Source organism: Ursus americanus, chromosome 21 (assembly GCF_024610735.1).
Source record: "Ursus americanus isolate L20-20 chromosome 21, mUrsAme1.1.p, whole genome shotgun sequence".
Taxonomy (NCBI): Eukaryota; Metazoa; Chordata; class Mammalia; order Carnivora; family Ursidae; genus Ursus; species Ursus americanus.
The window spans coordinates 23,501,656-23,525,956 of record NC_142147.1 but is presented as its reverse complement, the minus strand read 5'-3'; the positions used below and the strand labels follow the sequence as shown (position 1 = coordinate 23,525,956).

General features: G+C 46.4%; 1 protein-coding gene across 1 annotated transcript in view; it reads right to left on the bottom strand.

Annotated features, from left to right (window-relative positions):
• CDH1 (cadherin 1) overlaps positions 1–24,301 on the bottom strand; it is a 76,983-nt gene that overhangs the window by 50,854 nt on the left and 1,828 nt on the right. The window lies entirely within an intron of this gene.

The following is a 24,301-nucleotide window of genomic DNA, read 5'->3' as shown; positions in this document are numbered from 1 at the left end:
AGTGGGGGAAGGTTCTAGAGGAAGAAGTAACCAAACTAACGGACCATGTATTTACTGAGGACGGAATCAGGACTGCTGTGCAGCTAGGAAGCAGGGACACAGCCGCACCTACGACTGATAAGCTGACGACGTCCCCTGTCCACGGTAAGCAGCCTCCGTCCTGAGCCTCCTGGAGGCATCCCCCATGTCCACCCTCCTCCAGCTGCTGCCCAGGATCTATCCGTGTAACACTTAATGCCAGGCATCCACTTTGACTGCAAAGGGTCCATGCTGTCCTGGACATCATTCAACATTTTAAAACATCCATTCCTGAATGTTCGTAACTACCAGCCATTTGCCAAAGACCAGTCTTTCTCCTTAGCTTCCAGAGTCTCTGCTCTTGGCCAACTCTGACAACATCACTTGCTTCCCTTGACTAAGAACAGGGAGAGCCCTGTGGCACAGAGGTTAAGCTCTGATACGGACTTGAGTTCAAATCCCAGCTCTGCCATCTCCAAGCTGCATAATCCTGGGCCAGTCACTTCACTTCTCCAAGACTCGGTTTACTTCACTGCAACATAGACATAATACAGTCAGTTCTATTGTACTTGTTTCAAAAATGCAAATGTGCTCCAACACGAATGCCTTATTAGGGAACAATCTGAGCATAACTCAAATTTCAAGTTTGCTCATGTGTGTAATTTTGTCTGTGAGAAACACTAGGTGAATAGAGCGCAGTATACTCTGCTGAAGGGTAGGAATGCACAAAACACACACAGATGTTCCAGCCACACCCATCTGCATCTGGTGTTACCATTTTTCATCTGACTTCACATTATCTTCCTTCCACAAGAACTCAAAAGATGCAGCCCCACCAGACCTACTCCCACAAGCAAACCTTTTTTTTTTTTAATGTATTACAGTGAAATTTTTGGGTGCTGTGTCTCTAGCCATTTCCCCATAAGCCCTGTGGCTTTTTTCTGGGCGATTTTGCAGGGTAGTGGTTTTCAGGGTGGTGGTGTTCAGGAAGGCCTTTGTCCTGTTATAACGTAGCAGTCAGTGCAGTTGCTACCTCACAGAGTGTGGTGAGATCGATACAAGACACATGTCCCAGGGGGCTGGCTCAGTTAGAGGACCAGGGGACTCTTGATCTCAGAGTTGTGAGTTTGAGCCCCACAAAGTTTACCTAAATAAACTTTAAAAGAAAAAAAAGAAAAGAAAAGAAGAGAGAGAGAGAGAGAAATTAAAAAAAAAAAAAAACATGCATGGAGAGGTGAGTCCAGGCCTGGGCACACTGCTCGTACTCAATAAATGCTGGCTCACAGCGGTCTCACACTCTGATTGCAGAGCCTGGTGCGTGAGAGAGGCTCAGGGAACACTTACTGTTCCCTTTCCTTGAAAGGTGCTATGGTTTATTTATCTCAGTGGACTAATTAAAGAGACTTATCCTTCTCTCCCAAGAGGTTGGGAGGGGCAGCAACTGTCAAACTGTAAATTAGAGATGAGGCTTCAAAGAATTAATGGAGCCCTTCCCTTCCATGCCTGGCCTGAGAAGGAGAGGAGTCATGAAGACAATGACCCTGTCTGCAAGGAGTCCAGGATATAATAAACTCTTGGCCATCGTGCAGCAGTATGAGGTCAACTGTGAGACAGTATCCTAGAGTCCTACTGTAGGTCAAGGCCACAGTATAGTATTAAGTGATGAAGAGCCCAGGTGAGAGGTCAGATGACTAAATTCAAACCCTGACTCCATCACTTACCAACTACTTCCTCCCACCACACTTTCCTCACCTGCAGGCAAAGATCGCCATGGTCCCTATTTCCTAGAGGGGTGAGATGATTCAACAAGCTAATCCACGTAATCCACAGGCTCAGACACAGGAGAAGTTCAGTGAACATTAGCTGCTATCCCAGGCCTGTTAAGTCGCATGCGATCGTCGACAGAGCTAGAGCAGGAAACCGTACAGCTGTATAGTAGCCAGAGGAGGCTGGATTTAGCTGGAATTGAGAGACAGGATACAGTGGATACAAACTCATTTTCATCAACCATCCACCCCAAATCCTCTCTGACACACAGCCTGCACTTAGCTAGCCACATTCATTGAATACACTTAATGTTCTGGTCTCTCGCACATCATTTCCTAAAGAAATAGACTGGGCCTCCTCCAGTTGAGGACAAAGGTTCCATGATTAACCAGAAGGATAAATCAGTTGAATGGAATGGTTCAATCACTTCATCTGGGTGGAAGCTGACACAGTGGTATTTACCAGTCTTTCAAAAGAGACTATCTTTATTCCGTCATAAAAAAAGAATGAAATCTTGCAGCACCTGGCTGGCTCAGTCGGAAGAGCAAGGGACTCTTGATCTCAAAGTTGTTGATTTCAAGCCCCATGTTGTGTATGGAGATGAAAGGGGGAAAAAATTAAAAAAAGGAACAAAATCTTGCCATTTGCAACAACATGGAATTTAAATATATTTAAATGTGAATGAATGAATGAATGAATGAATGAATGAATGAATGAATGAAGACACCGTCTGACCCAGAAACAAGATCTGGTCTCTGCCTTCCCCTCCAGTGCATCTCCCACCTGCTACCACATTGCAGCCAGCAGGCCCTTGCCACGTGGGCCTCTTCCTCCCTCAGAAAACTGCGCTCTTTGCTGTCTCGGGCTCTTGGTCCTGGCTATTTCCTCTGCTTCCAACAGTTCTTTTTATGGCACCTCCCCTGCAGCACTACACGTAACACACACTCCCTCCTGACGATCTGCCTGACCCACTCTTAGCTACATTACACCCCCTCCCCACTCTAGTTACTCTCTACCCATTCCTCTGCTTCATTTCCATCACAGAATGTGCCATTCCATGAAATCCTACTTATTTACATGTTTCATGTCTATTTAGACACTAGAACTAAGTTCCCTGAAGGCAGAGGCCTGGTGCGCTGCCCCTTCTGCGGTACCCCAGTACCAGCAAAAGGCAGGCCCAGAATAAACATGGATTGACGGATGCCCACTTGAGGGCAGATGTGGAGTCATTCATCCACCTATAAACATTCCCTGAGTGCCCACTAAGTGCTAAATACTGTGTTTGGGGCTGGGGGGTCAGGGTCAGATAGAAAAGAGACCAAGTCCTTACCCCTGGGGTCCTTGTAGTCCCAGGGGAAGGATACAGGCAGAGGGAGCCTGGCCAGGGGTGGCATCCATGGGTAGTAGGCCCAAGTCCAGAAGGTAACATTTTTAGGATGGGAGGCAGAGCTCCCAGGAGCACACACCTGGTGGTGGTGAGCAAGACTCTCAGGCCAGCAGGTGGAAAGCTTAGCTTGACCATCTAGGCCAGAGAAAGGGTTGGACTAAACGGCCCCCAGGAGCCCCTCCAACTCTGAAACTACTGATCCTCAGGCAAAGGTGAAGAAAACATAATAGTGGCCAAGACAGTCCTAAAATTTGCCTGGAACCACAGAAGACCCTGAACAGCCAAAGCAATCTTGAAAAAGAAGAATAAAACAAGGTATCACATGGGATGCCTGAGTGGCTCAGTTGGTTAAGCGTCTGCCTTCAGCTCAGGTCCTGATCCCAGGGTCCTGGGATCGAGTCCTGCATGGGGTTCCTTGCTACGTGCGGAGCCTGCTTCTCCCTCTGCCTGCTGCTCCCCCTGCTTGTGCTTGCTCTCCGTCTCACTCTCTGACAGATAAATAAATAAAATCTTAAAAAAAAAAAACAAGGTACCACAATTCCAGATGAGATATACTACAAAGTTGTAGTGATCAGAAAAGTATGGCACTGGCACAAAAACAGACACACAGATCAATGGAACAGAATAGAGCCCAGAAATAAACCCACGATTTTATGGTCCATTAATCTACAACAAAGGAGGAAAGAATATACAATGGGAAAAAGAAAGTATCTATAAATGGTGTTGGGAAAACTGGACAGCTACATGCAAAAGAATGAAACTGGACTACTTCCTTACACCCTACACAAAAATAAACTAAAAATAATAAAATAAATTCAAAATGGATTAAAAACCTAAATGTAAGGCCATAAAATTCCTAGCAGAAAATATAGGCAGTAATCTCTTTGACATCAGCTATAGAAACATTTTTCTAGATAGGTCTCCTTTGTCATGGGAAGCAAAAGCAAAATTACTGGGACTACATCAAAATAAAAAGCTTTTGCACAGCAAAGAAAACTATCAACAAAACAAAAAGACAACCCACTAAATGGGAGAAGATATTTGCAAATGATATATCTAATAAGGGGTTAATATCCAAAATACATAAAGAACTTCTACAACTCAACACCCAAAAAACCAATAATCCAATTTAAAAATGGGCATTAGACATGAACAGATATTTCTCCAAAGATATAAAAATGACCAACAGACACATGAAAGGTGCTCATCATCAGGAAAATGCAAATCAAAACCACAATAAGGGGGCACCTGCATGGCTCAGTCGGTTGAGCATCTGCCTTCAGTTCAGGTCGTGGTCCCAGGGTCCTGGGATCGAGCCCCACATTGGGCTCCCTGCTCGGTGGGGAGTCTGCCTCTCCCTCTCCCACTCCCGCTCCTCCTCCCCCTGCTAGTACTCTCTCTCTGTCAAATAAATAAATAAAATCTTTAAAAAAAAAAAAAACTTGAAACATAAAATAAACTGTGGAAGGGATGATCCAGTTCATCAGGTCGTACCATGAAAAGGACAAAAATGGCCTTAAGACCTTTCAAGCAGCTGATGTACCGGTCATGGTGAACCACATGCTAAGTGAACTTCTCTGGGCCTCAATTTCCTCATCAGAAATGGGGTGGAGAACCTACTACTCCCACTGAGTGATCGGGAGAATTATATGTTATTATACAAATGCTGAGGGCAATGCCTGGCATACAGTAAGAGCTTTGTCAGTGTTAATAATAAAAACAGTGATTACGCTTTACAGTTATCAGGGATAGCAGTAAGTACTACTGTTTCTGAACGCCCAGTGCTTGCCCGGCATTTTGCACTGTTCATCTCATTTAATCTCCCCAATAACCTTATAAATAAGTACTCCTTTTTAAAAAAAAAAAAAAAATTTATTTATTTATTTGACAGACAGAGAGACAGCCAGCGAGAGAGGGAACACAGGCAGGGGGAGTGGGAGAGGAAGAAGCAGACTCCCAGCGGAGGAGCCTGATGTGGGGCTCGATCCCACGCCCTGAGCCGAAGGCAGATGCTTAACGACTGAGCCACCCAGGCGCCCCATTACTCCTAATCCCATTTTTTAAAAGATTTTATTTGAGAGAAAGCGAGAGAGCACAAACAGGGGAAGGGGCAGAGGCTGAGGAAGAAGCAGACTCCCCACGAGCAGGGAGCCCAATGTGGGGCTCGATCCCAGGACCCTGGGATCATAACCTGAGCCAAAGGCAGACGCTTAACAAACTGAGCCACCCAGGCGCCCCACTACTAATTCCATTTTGCAAAGGAAGAAAATTAACAGGAAGACAGGATACCCTTGCAAAATCACTTTATGAATGTCCCAGGAATAGAACCCTGAGAGCCCGGGCAGCCTGAGTCAGTTATTTCAAGGAAGGGAAGCTATGCATCCCAGTAATTAGATGAAAATCGTGAATCCTTGCCCTGTCACAAAGCAACCAAGAGGACCTCACCTCTTTGAGCCCCAGTCTCATCTATAAAATGGAAATAATTATAATAGGGTTAGCGTGCAAACTAAATGAGCTGACAAATGTAAAGCCAAGTGCGTGTCGGTAACTGAAAGCTTCTTGATAATGGTCTTCAATTATCTGACACTTCTACTGAGGAAGATTCACTGAGAACAAGGCATAAAATAGGAGAAACCAGATCCAATTGTAATAAGGAAATTCCCCATGAGAGAAAAATAAATCTTTAAAATGTGTTAAATATCTGAAAGTCCTAACATGTCCAGAAATACTTTGTTTTTTTAAAGGAGATAAATCACCTGTCTTAGGGCAAATCTTTTTAATAACCCACGAGTCCTCAGGTTCATGATTAATTGCCCTCTAAAATATCAAGAGTGCATTTAGAATCACATTTCTGAAATGCCTTACACATTCGCCGGATCTGTTATCAAACTCCAGGTGGATTACTCATAACCAAATCCCGCCCCCTGCCCCCCCACCAAAGTAGAAAAGCACCTGTACTCCCTGTTCACGGCAAGGAAAGTCCCTAAAATTCTTTCTTATTTGGCCCAACCTTAAAACTGAAACTGCAGCTGCCTTATCTCCATGTTGGATCTGTTTTCTGCTAGGCTTGAGTTTCATGCCAGCTTCTTCAGGACAGCAGCAGGGCTTAGCAATGCATCTTAATATTGGCTGAGCAACTCTTTGTAACACCTCAGTTCAAAACCCAGTAAGTTAGTTTGTCAAATCATCCACTTGTCTGAATTATCCAGGCTACCCTTCCTGGACTAGCAGCCTGGAGACGGCGGACGCCCTGGGACTACCTGAAGGGAAGAACGAATGATGGGTGAGAGGAAGGAAGGAAGGAAGGAAGGAAGGAAGGAAGGAAGGAAGGAAGGAAGGAAGGAAGGAAGGAAGGAAGGAAGGAGGGAGGAGGAGGAGGAGGAGGGAGGAGGGGGGAGGGAGGAGGGAGGGAAGGAGGAGAAGCTCAGGTGGCCATTCAAGCTCTCTACTCCACAGACAATAGAATTCTTGCTCCCCCAGTTTTTGTCATTCTGTCACATGTCTTGCATATTTTGTTCATATCTGCTTCTCCAAGAAAACATGGGAAGTTCACAGTGCTCAACGTCATTGCTCTTGCCCTCTAACCTGATAGACACTGGGGCTGGCTCCCACTTGGGGCTGGCTCCCACTTGGGACTGGCTCTGGTGCACGGAGCCAAGTCTTGAACACCTCTTTTCAGGGGGAGTTGGATGCCTCAAAGTCTGACGAAAGCCCTGGACCCGTTTCTAGTGCACTTGCGCACACACCCTCACCTTGTTCACATCCCGGTAGGTTCATGGATTCCCCACCCTCACCAAGTCCAATCAAGAACCACCTGATGAGAGTGTGTGTTTTTTCGGTTTTTTGTTTGTTTGTTTTTTAATGCGGCAGTTCCCCTCAGACCTCTTGACTCTGGACCTCTAGCAGGGAGGCCCCTCCAAGTCTGCACTTCAAGCTGTCTGGGTGAGCCCAACTGTAGCCCAAGTTCCCTTGAAGCTCAATCCCAGGACCTCCATCCAGGCATAGGCTGGGTTTATTTAAAAATGCCAATTCCCAGATCCCACCCAGATTTACAAATGGGGATCTGAGGGGGTGGGGCCGAGCAGTCCGCATTTTTAATTAGTTACACAGGTGGTTTTGAAGCACAATAAAGACTGAGAACTATTTCTCAGAATTACAGCTGAAGACCTGTAAACAATTGCTAATTAACTAATCAGCATTTCAAATGGAAGGGCATTCAGGGTATCCACATTCCAAGGAGTAGGGAGAGGAGCACGGGACATCCCCCCCTCCAGTATTGACTTCCCTCCTCCACTTCCGGGTCCCCCTCCTTTCCTCACCCTCCCAGCCACTTCCTCAACTGTCCCCTTAAGCACCCTCGGGACTGCCAGTCGCTTCCCTCGCTAAATCAGTCATCTGTGTATATAGGAATGTGGGGGGGGGGCAATGATGGGTCTACAGAAGCAACCCCCACCCCCAAAAGCCCTATCCCACCCACCCTACCCTGCTTTACTCAGGTCTTTTTCGTCAACTTCCTTCTAACGTTGTACTTGACTCAGTTTGTTGTCCCTCCACCTTCTAGAATGGAAATTCTGCACAGGGGGTGGTCATTTTCAACAGCGGCCCTGACTTCCGGAGACTGCCTGGCAAAGGGCAGGCTCAGTAGGTTAAGAGTGGCCAAGTTTTGATCTAAGTGGCCGGCTGATACCAAACACTCTAAAAAGTAGTAGCAATCACCGTAATTTCCCTTCATTGTAAAAAGTGAGAAATTGAATACTTTAAATTAAGCTGCTTTTTACACCTGATTTATTTTAGGAAACAAATAGTGGGTTGGGGGGGGACAAAACTTTTAAAATTTCCCATTATTGTTTAAAAGAATGGCCAGAGGGATCGTATCTAAGCTCAGCTGAGAGTGAATTTTTGTCGTTTTTCAGAAGAGGAAGAGCAAAATGTGATCGAAAAAATAAGAGGTCTAGGAATATGACTTCCTCTTCTACATTATAATGCACTCCCCCCACATGTCCTCAAAAGATGGACAGAGGTCACCCCAGCTCCACGGACCCCACAAGCCTGATTCTCCCCAGTGAACAGCCTCTCACCAAACATTACTTACTGAGTGCCAACTATATTCTAGGTGCGATGCTGGGGACACTTCATGGGGCAGCCAGCTTGCTGGGAACAGAGAACTCGGGGGATCCCAACCTGAGAAGGGGCTGGGGGGAGATGTCTGACCAACGCCTTGAGGGTAGAAGGCCTTGAGGGCAGAAGGTCAGGGAAGGCTTCCTGGAGGCAGCACCAACTGAGCTGGCCCAGAAAGATGAGTGAGCCAGGCAGAAGCACAGGGAAGTGCTGCTGCTGGTGGAAGGGAGAGTCTAGCTACTCTGCAGAGGGACCAGCAGCACCATTAGAAATGTGACTCCAAGGGCCTTACCCTGGACTATGTATGGTCTTGAACTTGAGCAGTCAGGGGCCAGGGTCCAAGCTATTAACCACTCGCCCACTGAAGAGCCTTTCATCAAACAACTACTTACTGAGTATTGCACTGCCTGGAATGGAGAAGAGAAGAGGTAAGGCAAGGAGATAAGAAGTGGTGGGGGAAACTCCACTGAAGGGGTGGAGAGGAGCCAGGAGTTAAAGACAAAGTCTGCACAGGCCTTCCACCCTGGACCATCCCCCTCTGCCCTTCTATCAGCCCCTCCACCTCAGTCACTCAAATCCATGTACACTGGCCTTCTTGCTCTTCCACTCCTCTTCAAGGCCTGTGACCTGCTGTTCCCTTGATCTAGAACACCCTTCCCCAGTAGCCTGATCCTTCGCCTTTCTTGGATCTTTGCTTAAATTAAATGTCCCTCTTCAGTGAGGCCTTCTCAAACCACCACCCCAACTGCTTCCCGGCAAGTACTCACTCGGGCTCACTTTTCTTAAACATTTGTTGCCACCCCAACACCCTAAATGCTTTACATATTTATTATGTTTCCTGCCTGTTCCCACCAATACACTAGACTACAAACTCCACCTGGGTGATTTTTACATGTCTGGTTCTCTGCCGTATCCCCAGTCCTAGAACAGTGCTTGGCTCGTAATAGCTCTTAATCATTATTTACTGAATGAATGAATGAGCAAACGAATGAATAATGCACAAATGGGCAGACAGGATGGGTGGCGCCACTTGCTGAGGTGAGCACCTGAAAGCAAGGCTGGGGAGAGAGGAGTGGACTTGGGATGAGCATTCGGGTGGCTGTGGGACAGCCGGGTGAGCACCATGGATCTGATACCCCAGGCCAGACCATGCTGGCCTCTCTGGGGGCCATGTGGGTGGTATAGTTCTTTTCTTGTTCTCTGTGGTCCACTCCAGACTGCTCCAGGGCAGGCAGAGAGAGGAGAACCTGCTGCTCCTGTTCTCCCAGCTTGCTGGGCCTCTGCCAACAGGGCCCCACCCAGCCAGCCAGCGGCAGCCACATTACTGTCCTTCTATGGCCTGTTAGGCCCTATCAGCCCTAGAGGCCAGGCTCGAAGAGCCAAGGGGTTGTTTCCTCATAGCCCCCCACCCTTCTAGTATGAGTCCAGGGCTCGGAGCTCAGTTTCATCAAACAAACATCCCCTTTGTCATGTTCCTAGCCCCCAGAATCTGCATGGGAGGATCCCTCCACACCCACCTTGGCTAATGGTACCCCCCTCTCAGCCAACAGTAGACTCCTCCCTACCTTCCCGTGCATATGCTACCCAACACCCCAGGCCCAGCTCCACCTGACTCCCCCTGTAAGAATCTTCGCCAGCTGCTCCAGCCCACACAGGTCTTACCCCACCTGGATTCTGAATGTGCCCATTGTCTGAAAACCTGGCATCTCAGCATTTTCTGACGCTCCTGGACGGATCACCAAACCCCACCAGGACAAGAGAATCCTTGTGCCTGACACAGAGCACACAGTAGGCCCTCAAACACTGTACTGAGGGGAACCTGGTCAGCTTCTAGGATATTTAACATACCTTCCTCAGGTTAAAGAGAATGAGGGGGAGAAGTTTAACCAGTGATGTGCAAAATTTTCCAGGACATATTTATAAAGGACGTGCAGGCGAAGATTACATTGTGCAGAACAATTCGTATTTCCATTTATGGAAAGCTCTCATTTAAAAGAGGAAAAACCTTTGGGGCGCCTGGGTGGCTCAGTCGTTAAGCATCTGCCTTCAGCTCAGGGCGTGATCCCAGAGTGCTGGGATCGAGCCCCACATCAGGCTCATCAGGCTCCTCCTCTGGGAGCCTGCTTCTTCCTCTCCCACTCCCCCTGTTTGTGTTCCCTCTTTCTCTGGCCGTCTCTCTGTCAAATAAATAAATCTTTAAAAAAAAAAAAAAAAGAGGGAAAGCCACAAACAGGGACACACATGTTCTGTAAGTGTTTAGAAAAATGTCTGGGGGGATATACACCAAATCGAAAAACAGCAGCCACCTGAGAAGAGGAGGGAATTTTGCAAGGTGTTTAAATTTTCTTTTATACATTATTCAGGCTTCCCTTGTAGAATTTAAGCTTTATAATGGGGAATTTCAAACATGTCCAAAAGTCGAGGAAACAGTATAATGAGTCCCACATATCCAGCACGCAGCACCAACAATACTTAACTCGCGATTTCATGTATACCCCGACCCCCAACTCCTTACTCATCCCAGACACCTCCTTCCATTTGTAAATAAATCAGTGTCACCCACCGGAGGATTAAGACCGCTCCCCCACCTCAAAAAAATAATCCCTATCCACTACTACTGTTAAGGTTTTTAAAAACAAAATACTTTCTGTCCAATCCTGCTTGGTAGGGATCAAGGAAGCTGTAGTGTGCACAGGTTTAAAACCTTCACCCCCCCACACCAAGTGATTAAGAAGAAACTTTAAGTAGAAGTTTAGAAAAGGAAAATATAATAATTAGCCTAAGAAGCTCGGAAATGGTGGCATGCTAACTTGTCTCTTGCCACACTTCCCGGTTCAGATTTAAAAGGGAGCCCAAGGGCACCAATGACACCCCTTTTGTTCTAGGTTTCCAAGAGGGAGGGGATCTTGAAGCTTCATTTACCCCAAGGGCTCAAACTGGTCAAGGACTTTGAAGGCTGCAGGGGGTGGACCTTGAGTCTCCTTTCTAGGCTAAAGTGAAGAATCTGGAATGCAGGTATTCCCAGAAATGGAGCTGAGTACAGGTAAGGTTAAAAGCTGGCCAAGTGCCTCTAGCTATATGATCCTGGGCTGGTCAACAACATCCAGAGTCTTCCGTTTTATTATCTGAAAATGGAACTGTCATACTACCTACCTCAAAGGTTAGTGTAGGGATTAAAAAATGAGATACTACATCAGCAGTGGAATAATCAATACATGGGTGCCATGATTACTACGGTACAGTTTAACAATATTACTATTCTGACACCTACCAGCTGTGTAACTCTGGCCCACTCAACGAACCTCACAGAACCAGCCAATTCATGTATAAACTAAGAAACCAGATGATTCTTGGGGTGCCTGGTGGCTCAATCAGGTTTGTGTGTTAGAGCCCCATGTTGGGTGGAGAGATTACTTAAAAATAAAAATCTTTAAAATAAATAAATATCTTTTGAAAGAAAGAAAGAAAGAAGAGAGAAGAAAGAAAGAAAGAAAGAAAGAAAGAAAGAAAGAAAGAAAGAAAGAAAGAAAGAAGAAAGAAAGAGAGAGAGAAAGAGAGAAGAAACAGAGAAGAAAGAGAGAGAGAAAGAAAGAGGGGCACCTGGATGTCTCAGTCAGTTGAGTGACTCTTGGTTTTGCTCAGGTCATGATCTCAGGGTCCTGGGATGGAGCCCTACATCAGGCTGCCCCCTCAGCAGGGAGTCTACTTGGAATGCTCTCCTTCCCTTTCCCTCTGCCCCTCCCCCTGCTCGATGGTGCAGTTGGTAGCATTAAGTTATCTATACATACCTAATTCAAGAAACACTGGGAAAATATATAAATAATACCAGTAGTTATGAAAGGGACTGAGCAGTTGGAATTCACAGAAAAAGCACCAGCTAGGTACAGGTAGTAGAGAGGTGGTGACCTAAGCTTTGATTTAGCAGACCAGGGTTCAAATCACTGTCTGCCATTTCCCAGCTCTGTGGCCTTGGGCAAGTCACTAGCTCTGAGTCTCAGTTCCCTCCTCCATAAAATAGAGGTAGCAGTAGTGTCAAGCTCTTAGGAGGGCTGAACCAATGGGTGTGACGATAAATAAAGTGGCTTCATGATGGTGTACCCAGTTGGCAGTGCTAGACTTGTAGACAAACAATTTGTGCTTGAATGGGTGTTGGATCAAGTATCTTAGATATGGGGAGGACAAGGAGCAAGAGGATGCAGCCTTTCCTCACCCTTAATCTTCCTCTCTGGCTCCTCCAGTCTCTAACATTTACACATTTTTTCACCCCCTTGACACAAATATAAAGCTGAAACATTTAATAATAAAAACTCGATACTTCAAAGCGTTTGTTATATGCCAGGCACTGAAAACGCTTCAGACATGCTAACTCACTGCATCCTCTCTGAACCCGGTGAGGCAGGAACTGCAAATTTATCCCCTTTTTACAGATGAGAGGACTGGGGCACAGAAGGGTTGAGTAACTTGCCCATGGTCATGTGGCAAGTAAGAGCTGAGTCACAATTTGAACCCAGACAATCCTGCTTCTCATACTGCCCTCCCCAAATCATCTTTAGTCCCGGAGGGGGCTCAAGGAGCCTCTTTTCCTGGGGCGCCTGGGTAGCGCAGTTGTTAAGCGTCTGCCTTCGGCTCAGGGCGTGATCCCGGCGTTCTGGGATCCAGCCCCTCATCAGGCTCCTCCGCTAGGAGCCTGCTTCTTCCTCTCCCACTCCCCCTGCCTGTGTTCCCTCTCTCGCTGGCTGTCTCTCGGCAAATAAATAAATAAAATCTTTAAAAAAATAAAAGGAGACTCTTTTCCTTTGCTTCACAGGATAAAAGAGAAATAAATGCTGAAGATTAAAGTCACAACCTTGACGTCAGAGCTCTGTTGAAACACCTAGTGCAACCTCACACCTGGTAAGCGAAGTTCAGTTTCCTTGGTTGAACCATCTCCCAGGTATTTAATTCCCAAAGTTTTAGGTGAGAGGATTAGCAGAAAGGAGGAAGAAAAAAGAGAGAAATAATAACTAGATTCCAAAGTCCAAAGAAAAATCAGCACAATTTACATGAAAGTTTCCAAATCAAAGACTCTAATGACAAGCTCTGAAACACCCATCTGCGAGGCAGGCAAGAGCATTTCTCTATCAATGCAGACTTAAGTCGGAAGGGGCAGGAAGTACACCCACAAACTCCAATTTCTCCAGAAAGTTTAAGTCATTACAAGCCCAGGAGCTGAGGCGGTAATGAAATCGGCCACATGAACTTCACCAAGCAGCTGTGGAGCCCTGTCATTTCTGCAAAACCTCCGGCTCCTGGCTAAGAGGAAAGAGACCTGGGGCCGGTACCCTGGGATTTATGACTAAGAACAGGTACCGCAAGTCCCTGTTCTGGTGAGGGTGAGGTCGCAGAGTGGATTCAGGCTGCTCCTGAGCACCTCACCAGGAGAGGCCGCTCAGGCCAGTGACTCAGGGCTCCACCCTACCTGTCAATAAGCACCCGGGCTATTGTCCCATGGCTGACTCAAGCGGTGACGTTTTCTACAGAAAACGCACAACTTTTCCCACAAACAACTTGGTCATCTTGTTCCCTTTTCAAACACTCCCACACAAGTGGGATGAAGAATTTGCGGGGGAGTTAGTCTGCAGCCTTTGAAAGTCCCCATACTTCATTCTGACTAAGAAGGTCTTGGGACACCGGTATATGTGTAAATGTGCCCCCCCCCAACCCACATGCCCAAATGTGCTCAAGAGCCATGATGCCTTTAGGACAATCTCATCCCTCTGCATGAAGAGGTTAAGAAAAACCAGATTTAGAGCCCTATTCCTCTTGGGCAATACACCAAGGGGCAGGTGGCATGGAAAGCGCATTAGATCTTGGTTTAAATCTGATACCCTTTAAAGGAGATGTAGGGACAATTAGCTCTCAGGATTATTCCTCTAGAAAAATACCTGCCCAGAGATTAACCTTTTCTTTTTCCCCCTCTGAGGTGTAGCTGACATACAATATATTCATTTCAGATGTACAACATAGTGATTTACATTTATACACAAAGAGAACAGTCTTTTATTTTTTTTTAATAGAATAGTCTTTAAATGGCATCAATACAGACTTAAAACAATGTGGGAAGCCCACCTCCCTCAAAGACCTAGTCCAATTCCAACACCTCTTGAGCACCTTACTTCCTTCAAGTCTTTACATAAATGTCGTTTAATGATGATTCCCCCAAACCCCTCCACTCCAACACTCTTAGTTCTATCCCCTTTCCTCCTGTATTTTTCTCCTTCCGCAGACCACCATGCTATCTCCTCCTGTCTCCTCTGATTAGAGGGGAAGCTACATAAGGGAAAGGATTTGGGGGTTTTGTCCCGTTGTATCCTCAGTGCCTAGCTAAGCACAGTACTAGTGCTGGCAGGTGCCCAACATGAATTTGTTCGGTGATCAGACAGAACACCGCCGTCTGGAAGGACTCCTCTCCCCCTGAGACCTTCAGAGCAGGAATTACCCATCCTCCACACCTGGCCAATCACAGACCATCTGGTTAGTTGCCTTTTTCTGCTGTAAAGAGCACTGGCTTTGCTGTGCCCTGGAGTCCAAAAGCCACGAGAACACCCAGCCAGGCTCTCCTCTTTCCTGTCTGCCTGACCTCAACTAGCTTAGCCTCTCAGAGCTACGACGGTCACTTCTCACTGGCTGCTGAGGTTTAAAGGAGAGAGACAGCATATGGGAAGATCTGGACACAGCGTAAGTACCTGTCAGTGCAGTGTTGTTTATGAGAATATAGGATGAAATGATAATGATTTTTTCAGTAAGTATGTCTCAAATATTGCATGGGACATACTAATAAAAAAAATTAGGGGCGCCTGGGTGGCACAGCGGTTAAGCGCCTGCCTTCGGCTCAGGGCGTGATCCCGGCGTTCTGGGATCGAGCCCCACATCAGGCTTCTCTGCTATGAGCCTGCTTCTTTCTCTCCCACTCCCCCTGCTTGTGTTCCCTCTCTCGCTAGCTGTCTCTATCTCTGTCAAATAAATAAATAAAATCTTTAAAAAAAAAAAATTAGTCACTATCTGAAATTCAAATATAACCGGGTATCCTGTATTTTTATTTGCTAGACCTGGCACCTCTACACATTAGGTAGTTACCCTCCTAAAAACAGGGTGATGGATCTTACATAATGATTTCTACGATACTGCCCTACAGTACCATCTCAGTATTTTTTTAAAGATTTTATTTATTTATAAATAAATATAATTGGGAGAGAGCGAGCAAGTGAGAGCATAAGGGGGGGGGCAGGAAGAGGGAAAAGCAGACTCCCCACTAAGCAGGGAGTCGTTCCCAGGACCCCAGAATCATGACCAGAGCCGAAGGCAGATGCTTAATGAACTGAGCCACACAGGCGCCCCACCTTCTCAGCATGTACTGATTAGATGGATTTTGGAGTTGTGAGATTTGTATTTTGGCCGTGAGCTAATTAAGATGGCTTTATATTTTTGTCTTGGGGGTTTTGTTTTTTTGCATCTCACAACAAGTTCCTTCCAGGCTTCTGTGCATTGCCAAGAACGAGAAGAATGGATACCAGGTCTTAAAAAATTAATGGCCCCGAAGGATGCTGCAGACACCCAGGAAGAAGGTGTTGGGTGCATCTGGGAGTCTCGCTCAGGGAAGGGGTTACCTGGACAATAGGAAACCAAACAGATGGCTCTGGCCGGCTCGGATCTCTGTTTAGATTTTGATCTGGTGCTTCCTTACACCAAGAAGTGTGGGGCAGAAAGGGCTCCTCTGACCTTTAGACTTTAGATTGCAAGCTGTTTCGTGACAAGACAATTAGGTAAGGTTACACTAGGGGTGTGCAGGGCTCAGAGAAGCTGGGGAGTGCCAAGCACAGACACATGCCTGTGAATATCCCCTCCTCATGTCCTTCTATGGCTCATACTGACAAAGTTCTCTCTTTTCTTTAAAACCAAAAGCACCCTGGAATAGTTTCTACATGTAAGAAATATGTACAGATGTATACATACACTCTGAAACGTCTTTTGTTCATTCAACAAACACTTCCTGAGTACCTGTTATGTGCCAGGCATTGTTCTAGATGCAATATAACCTGAACTAAACAAGATGAAATTCCCTGGCCTCCTGGAGCTTCTATTCTACTGGGAGGAGACAGAAAATGGACAGAAGAAATAACTGAAATACATAGCATGCTAGATGATGAAAAGTGCTATGGAGGAAAATCAAAAGGAGGAGGAAGGGGGCTGCTAGGAGAAGGGGTAACTATCTCAAATAGTTTCAAGGGTTTCAAGAAAGGCTTCACTGAGAGGGTGACATGTGAGCAAAAACTTGGACCTAAATGAGTGAGACATGAGGTGTCTAGCTGGCTCAGTCAGTAGAGTAAGCAACTCTTGATCTCAGAGTCTTGGGTTCAAACCCCGTGTTGGCCATAGAGCTTACTTAAAAATAAATAAAATAGGTGAGTGAGCCATGCAGATATCAGAGAAAAATATTATAGATAGCAGTAATAGCCAGTGCAAAGGCCCTGAGGTAGAAGTGTGCCCACTACATTCTAGGTACAGTTAAGAAGAAATGACGGTAAGGAGTGTGGGAAGTGTTGGGGGGGGGTGCAGATCAATGGAAGCTTTGCACATCATAGAAAGGACTTTGACTTACATTCTGTGTGAAATGGGGAAGCCACTGGTAGATTTTGATTTTTAATTTTTTTTTTAATAAGGATATGACCAGGAGTGTCTCTCTTTTTTTTTTAAGATTTTATTTATTTATTCGACAGAGATAGAGACAGCCAGCGAGAGAAGGACCACAAGCAGGGGGAGTGGGAGAGAAAGAAGCAGGCTCACAGCAGAAGAGCCTGATGTGGGGCTCGATCCCATAACGCCAGGATCACGCCCTGAGCCGAAGGCAGACGCTTAACCGCTGTGCCACCCAGGCGCCCCTGATTTTTAATATTTTTTAAGATTTTATTTGTCAAAGAGAACACAACCAAGGGGAGTGGTGGGCAGAGCAAGCAGAGGGAGAAGCAGGCTCCCCACTGAGCAAGAAGCCCGATGTGGGACTCACTCCCAGGACCCTGGGATCATGACCTGAGCCAAAGGCAGTCACTTAAAATGACTGAGCCGCCCAGGCGTCCCTAACGTTTATTTTTTTTAATTGAGGTATAATTGACATAGTTTATTAGTTTCAGGTGTGCAACATACTATTCACTATTTGTGGTAACTTAAATTTTAAAAACCATCACTCTTGGCTGCTGGATGGAGAGAAGACTGTTGGGGGGAGGGGCAGAGGAGACAGGGAGACCGAAAAGGAGGCTGTTGCAATCCAGGTGAAGACACTCTAAAACTTCTTTCGGGAAAACTCTTCCGGGAACAGAGAAGGTGTATGAGTGTGTCTGAATGCCAAACCACAGAAACAGGTGTTTTCCCTAGCCTTCAACTTGCCTAGGTACCATAAATCTAAAAGGCTTTCGGCTTGTTACAAGCTCTCCTAATTACAAAGCCCACTAATTATTATCTAGCCCTTGGCCAATTATCCCACAGGGTCCTGTGCTGGCCACTGTTTATGATTTTGCTCATGGTGAACAGGTTCAACACTTCCAGACAGGCTAGATCCCAGCAGTAACACCTGAGCTCACAGGGATCCAGGCCCAGATCTCTCTCACACCTTGCAACGTCCCAGTTGGAACCTCAGTTAGTTTAGGACACTTTCCCTCCCAACCCCTAATTCTGAATGCCAACTGAACTCCATTTTCAGAGATCCAGAAATTTGAAGACACTTCAGCTAGCATTTATTTGGAAGTGGAGGTAAAAGGGAAACAGGCTGGAAATTACCCACATATGAAAGACAAGAGGCTCTTCAAAAGCAAAATCAGCTGAATTCCAGCATCACAGTTAAAATCAGTGATACAAAATGTATAAACACATCTTTTCCAAGAAGGAGGGAATTCCTTACCCTTAGAAAGGTGACTTAGATTCCACTGGAGATGCAGTTTGGCAACCAGGCACAAGAAGGGCACGATGAGAGCGTGGGTTTTGGAAGATAAAAGTACAGGACTGTCTCCCCACCTCTGCCACTTCCTGGGTTGGGGTGATAAGGAGGCTTTTTCACTGTCGACCACATGTTTTTTAATATATATATATTTTTTTAACCGAGTGAATGATTTGTCTACTAAAAGAATAGAAGGAGGGGGAGAACAGAAGGAGAAAACCCACTGGCTGGCTCAGTGGGTGGAACATGGCACTCTTTATATCAGGGCTGTGAGTTCAAGCCCCACGTTGGGCACAGAGATTACTTAAAAAACAAAACACAAAACAGAAAAAACCCTCTATTAACTGCAGACTAAACTCCAAGGCCCTGGGATAGCCTGGCTGCAGCCTACATAGGCAGTCACATCCTGGGATCCTCTCCTGCGAGCTACCCACCCACCCTTGTCCAAGAAAACCCAGCTCCAGCCTGGCTCCTTTATGCCCTGCCATGCCTTTGGGCACCCCATTTCCAATTCCTGGAGAGCCTGTTCACCTTCTCTGTCTGGCTGAAACCCTCTCACTCCCCAAAGTGACTGCTGAACACTTCCCCACCACACAGCCCTTCTCAGAAGGTACTGAAATCACCCTCTGCAGGGGTCTCAGAGATTTCTGCATCTCCCTGAGAGCAAGGGCTGGGTCTTAAGTCAGTATCCCTAACACTGGCTACACACTGGGGAGGTATATGTGCACTGGCTGCATCTCTGGGTCCCCTCATTCCTACCGCACTGATTCCATTCCACACCCACAGAGCACTCCTTTGCCAGCATGGCAGAAGGACCAGCCTTATTCCTTCTGGATCCACGGGTCCCTTGGATCCCTGGCCTTACTTAAGCTGGACAATCAGATGTTCATACCCCAGCTGGCACCAGGTATTTACTTATCAAACATTTCTGACCTAGCTACTGGAGTTGTCCAGGGCAACGAATCTGGTGGCAGCAGTGGACACCTGGGGGGGGGGGGGGGCTTTCAAAAATGCCATATCCAGAACCCCACTCTCAGAGAATGGAGCTCAGTGAATTTGCAGGAGGACAAATCTCCATCTTTGAAGCGTTCCAGGTCATTCAACACTTAGCCGTGCAGGTGAGCTGTACTCTCAGGGGCTGGGGCTGAGCATTTTTGGCAATGGGGAAACAGTATCCTAAAACATATGTATTACGAAATAATTTTATTTATTTCTTAAAAATTGAAAGCCCCAACATGGGGCTCAAACTTCCAACCCAAGATCAAAAATCACATGCTCTACCTACTGAGCCAGCCAGGTGCCCCGTGAAATAATTTTCAAAACTAGACAGAAGGGGTGCCTGGGTGGCTCAGTCAGTTAAGCATCTGCCTTCGGCTCAGGATGTGATACTGGGGTCCTGGGGTGGAGGGGTCCTGGAATTGAGCCCCATGTCATCAGGCTCCCTTCCAGGGGGAGTCTGCTTCTCCCTCTCACTCTTCCCCTCCCCCCATGCTCGCTCACTCTCTCTCAAATAAATAAAATCTTAAAAAAAAAAAAAACACTATAGACAGAGGCTAACAATTTCAAGGTCATTTTGATTTTCCCATCCCAGCTGCTCCTTGCACCACTCCTCCCACTCCAATTGCAAACAATATTCATGAGCAGGTCCACAGGCAGCCCCACCCAGGTACACTGCACAGTGGCAAGCAAGAAAACGCTGCAGAATTGCCTTTCCTAGCAAATGGCACTTTGGTCTAGTCACTGTTTGCAGAGCAGTGTTTGCTTTAACACAGAAGCAGGGAGAGTGAGGAAACTGGTTTGGCTGGTTTACTGGGTGGGAAGGAACACAGCAAAACGTTTGAACCAAAGGTAAAACACAGGGTAGAAACTCAAACAGAAGGCACCAAATACACCAGGGGCTTTAATATTTAATATTCATTGAGTACCTGGTACTATTATGCCCATTTTACAGATGAGGAAACTAAGGCTTAGAGGGTAAAGTCCTTGGCCAACAACCCCTCAGTGGGCAAGGGGTTTCCCTAGGTTTCAATCTAGGCAGTCTGACTCAAGAAACTTCTGATGGAAATGTACCTGGGGGGGGGGGGGGAGATTGGAGGTAGGTAAGAGGAAGAAAAGGGAAGACGAAATGTGCAAAAAGAGAGTGGCTAAAGCTCTCCCCACAGTAGCAAGCTTGAGCTAAGGTGTATAAAAGGTAAACTTAATTAGCAAGAAAAGAGGGAAACAGAGACAGAAAAAGGAAGAAAGCCTACTAGGAGAATTTCTTTTAGTTGACCAAAGATGAAAAACACTTAAAAATGACTACCTTTCCCCTTCCAGATTCAGGTTTGAGGGCTCCCGCCTCTGTGCTCTGGCTCTCAGAGAGAAGCACTCAGCACACTGTATCCCTGGGACACACTTATCGAGGTAGCGCAGTTTCCAGAACCACTGAATGAGCAGGCAGTCCTCACAGGAGTCTTAGAAAGTTCACAGACTCACCTCTAACCAGTCCATCTGGACTGGCCTGAGGCCAACGAGTTTAAGAGGGGACAAAAAAAAAAAAAGTATGTGGGATAATAAGTATTTATTAATTCATTCATTTGTTTAAAATACCTGAGTGCCGGGGGCGCCTGGGTGGCACAGCGGTTAAGCGTCTGCCTTCGGCTCAGGGCGTGATCCCGGCGTTATGGGATCGAGCCCCACATCAGGCTCCTCTGCTATGAGCCTGCTTCTTCCTCTCCCACTCCCCCTGACTGTGTTCCCTCTCTCGCTGGCTGTCTCTATCTCTGTCAAATAAATAAATAAAATCTTAAAAAAAAAAATACCTGAGTGCCTACTCTGTCCTAAGAAATATGAGGCACCACCTAATGAATCTTTCATGTTTCTTTACCTCATCTCACTTGCTTTATGTTCAGCCCACATCTGCTTTATTCATCACTGTAACCCCAGAGTCTAGCCCAGTGCTGGCACTCTTACTTGCTGTCTAGCCAAATAAACGAACAGACACATTTAAGTCTCACAACAAACCGCTAAGTATTATTGCCCCCGCCATTCACAGGTGGGGAAACCGAGGTTCACTGAAGTAGAGTGATTTACCCAAGGTCACACAACTAGGAGCTGAAAGGCAACCTGGATCATCTTCTTTTAAGATTTTATTTATTGGGGCGCCTGGGTGGCACAGCGGTTAACCGTCTGCCTTCGGCTCAGGGCGTGATCCTGGAGTTATGGGATCGAGCCCCACATCAGGCTCCTCTGCTGTGAGCCTGCTTCTTCCTCTCCCACTCCCCCTGCTGTGTTCCCTCTCTCGCTGGCTGTCTCTATCTCTGTGGAATAAATAAATAAAATCTTTAAAAAAAATAAAAGATTTTATTTATTTACTTGAGAGACAGACAGAGAGAACGAGTGGGGGGAGGGGAGAAGGAACAGCAGACTCCCCGCTGAGTGTGGGCTGGGCTAGATCCCAACCCAGGGATCAGAACCTCAGCTTGAAGTCAGACACTTAACTGACTGAGCCACCCAGGCACCCCAAACCTGGATCTTTCAGGTGCTTACTCAAACTACCCTGACCAGACATACAGACTTCATTCCCCTCCTTGAAAGCCCAAAGCCCTGAAGGGAGATGGAAGTTGAGGCAGAGTGGAAACCCAGAAAGTCTGAACTGTGACAGGTGCCTCTCGGGGATTTTAGGGTTTTGGCAGCTCCTGGGAGATGTGAGAGCTGATTGCTTCAGCGTCTGCTTATCTGGGGCTACGCTTGGAAGGGAATGTGTAACAGACACCAAGATGAGCATTTCGGAAGAAAAGATCACCCAATATAAAGCCCCGGAGAGCAAACAGGGATTTCCATAACCACCTGGCAGAGGCATGGCAGGTCCGACAGGCCCCAAGAGGGAGCCAGGCAGACTCCTTACCTAGGAAGTATGTAAGGAAGCCTCCACTTCTCCCTGACACGAAGGAGACCCAGGTCTCCTTCCTCAGTGAGCTCAGCCCAAGCCTTATCAAGATGTGAGTAATGGGGAAGTGAGTCTGAGGGGCGGGAGAGAGGGGATCTGATGATGTAAGGGAGATCCCAAAGCAGGTTTCTGTAACTGTTTTTTTCTTTTAAAGCCTAGTTTAATTAGGACGTCTGCACACTGTTTCTACCACCTTTCAGCACATCTTTTAGAAAGGGGAAATGGATGTATTTAATCCACACAAGTGGGTGCTTGTGAGCTAGGTCAATTCATCAAGCAGCTAGAGCTCAAACCCAAAACATAAACCCTGTTTACCCAAAACCAGGGGGTGGAGGAAGCAAAGAAAGGAAGCCATCAGTTTAAAAGGCTGCCTTTTTCCCTCCACACCTCGATCAACTTAAAGCTGAGGGCACTACAAGGCTACTTCTTAGATCCCAAACTGTCTAATAGCCTGGGTTTCTCAAGCCAGTTTGTGCTAGGAAAAAAGAAAAATAATCAGAAACTCTAGAGAACCGGCTTACCGTTGTTTGTTTTTTAAAACATTCTCCATTCTAGAACCTGAAGAGAAACCAATGAAATAAATACAAGGCTGAGACTGTGGGGTGAACCAACTCACAGAAGACAACCATCATCCCATCAAAACACTGCAGGGTACCCTGAGTTTGGTCAAACCCTGTTTTCCCTCCATTTCCTTGGACTGTCCAAAGAGTGAGGCTACCACCCTAACTCTCCTAGCTGCCTTTTTAAAATCACAAAGCCAGTTCCTTTGAGGTCACATGTGTGATTTTGCCAGAAGGGCACTTCTATCCTGGGATAATTGGGGAATTGTACACAGACTGGTAGGAAAGCCCAAAACAGTGAAATGTCAGAAAATTTGTTGAGTGGGGTGGGTCTTGGATACAAAGAAACTGAAACCAGCCACCTGAGGAGCTCGCAGAGGTGGCCTCTCCCACCAAGATCACCCACCACAGACCCCTTGCACTTTCCACCTGGTCTGACCTATCTCCATCACCACCCCTCCTCTCCTCAGGGTCTTGCCATATCAACATCTCCACTGTCTCAGGCACACAGTGAAGACGACATCTACTTCATAGCGGACACTAATTCTCCAAAGCTATCTTCCCCCCCCACCAAGATTATTAAGAAGGGGAGAGAAAAGGAGAAAGGCCAGCTGTGTATCTCTGAGCAGATTACTAAATTGCTTTATGTTTCCATTTCCTCACCTGCAAAAATCGACAGAAAAATGGTGCCTACCCTCATAAAGCAAAATTAGGTAAAAGGAAGCACTTGCCCCAAAGTCTGGTTCAAAAGGAATAGGTGCTGCTACTAAAAATAACGGTAATATTTATATTATGTACTAATATTATTGGCCAGACTGACCCACCTATGAAGCTACCAAACGTCCTGGTGCAGGAAAACAAAGTGACCAGCACTTGTCTTGGAACACCGCCATACAGACACGCACTCACACTCCCAGTTTCTAACCCCTGCCTCAATCTTCAAGGCTGGGTCAACTTTGTCTCCCCCAAGAAGCCAGTCCTCACTGCCCACTGACAGCCATCAAAACAACCCACATTCTTTGGCACCTAATGCCCATGTCCCACGGTGCCCTCTAAGTGGGTTCTGGGGCATTCTCCATAATCTGCTGGAATGTGACATACCAAAAGGAGGCTGAAGTGTCTCTGTATCTGTTCAATTCATCCCTGGGTGCCCAGCACAGAGCTGGGCAGAGTATCAACCATCGACTAATGGTGGACCCACTGCAAAATCAGACAAACACTTCCTTTCTGACTCAATAGAGAGCTCCACACAACACAGGCCCCAGAAAAGCAAATACGTTTAATCAATGAAGCTGCAGTTTGTTTAAAAAAAAAAAAAAAAAATGCCGCCCACTGTTGGAACAACTTCCAAAATTCAAAAAATCTTCACATAACATAACAGCATGATTGCTGCAGTTTTCACGTGACCAAAGACTGGGAGAATACAGTGAATTCGCTCCGGGAATCGTGGGTGACTTCTCACTTGAAAAAGTGTTATAATACTCGCCCCATCAACTAAGATCAAGAGGAAGGAGAAGTCGTTTGGTAGGAAAGAAGCATCTGGGAGTCAGTGAAAC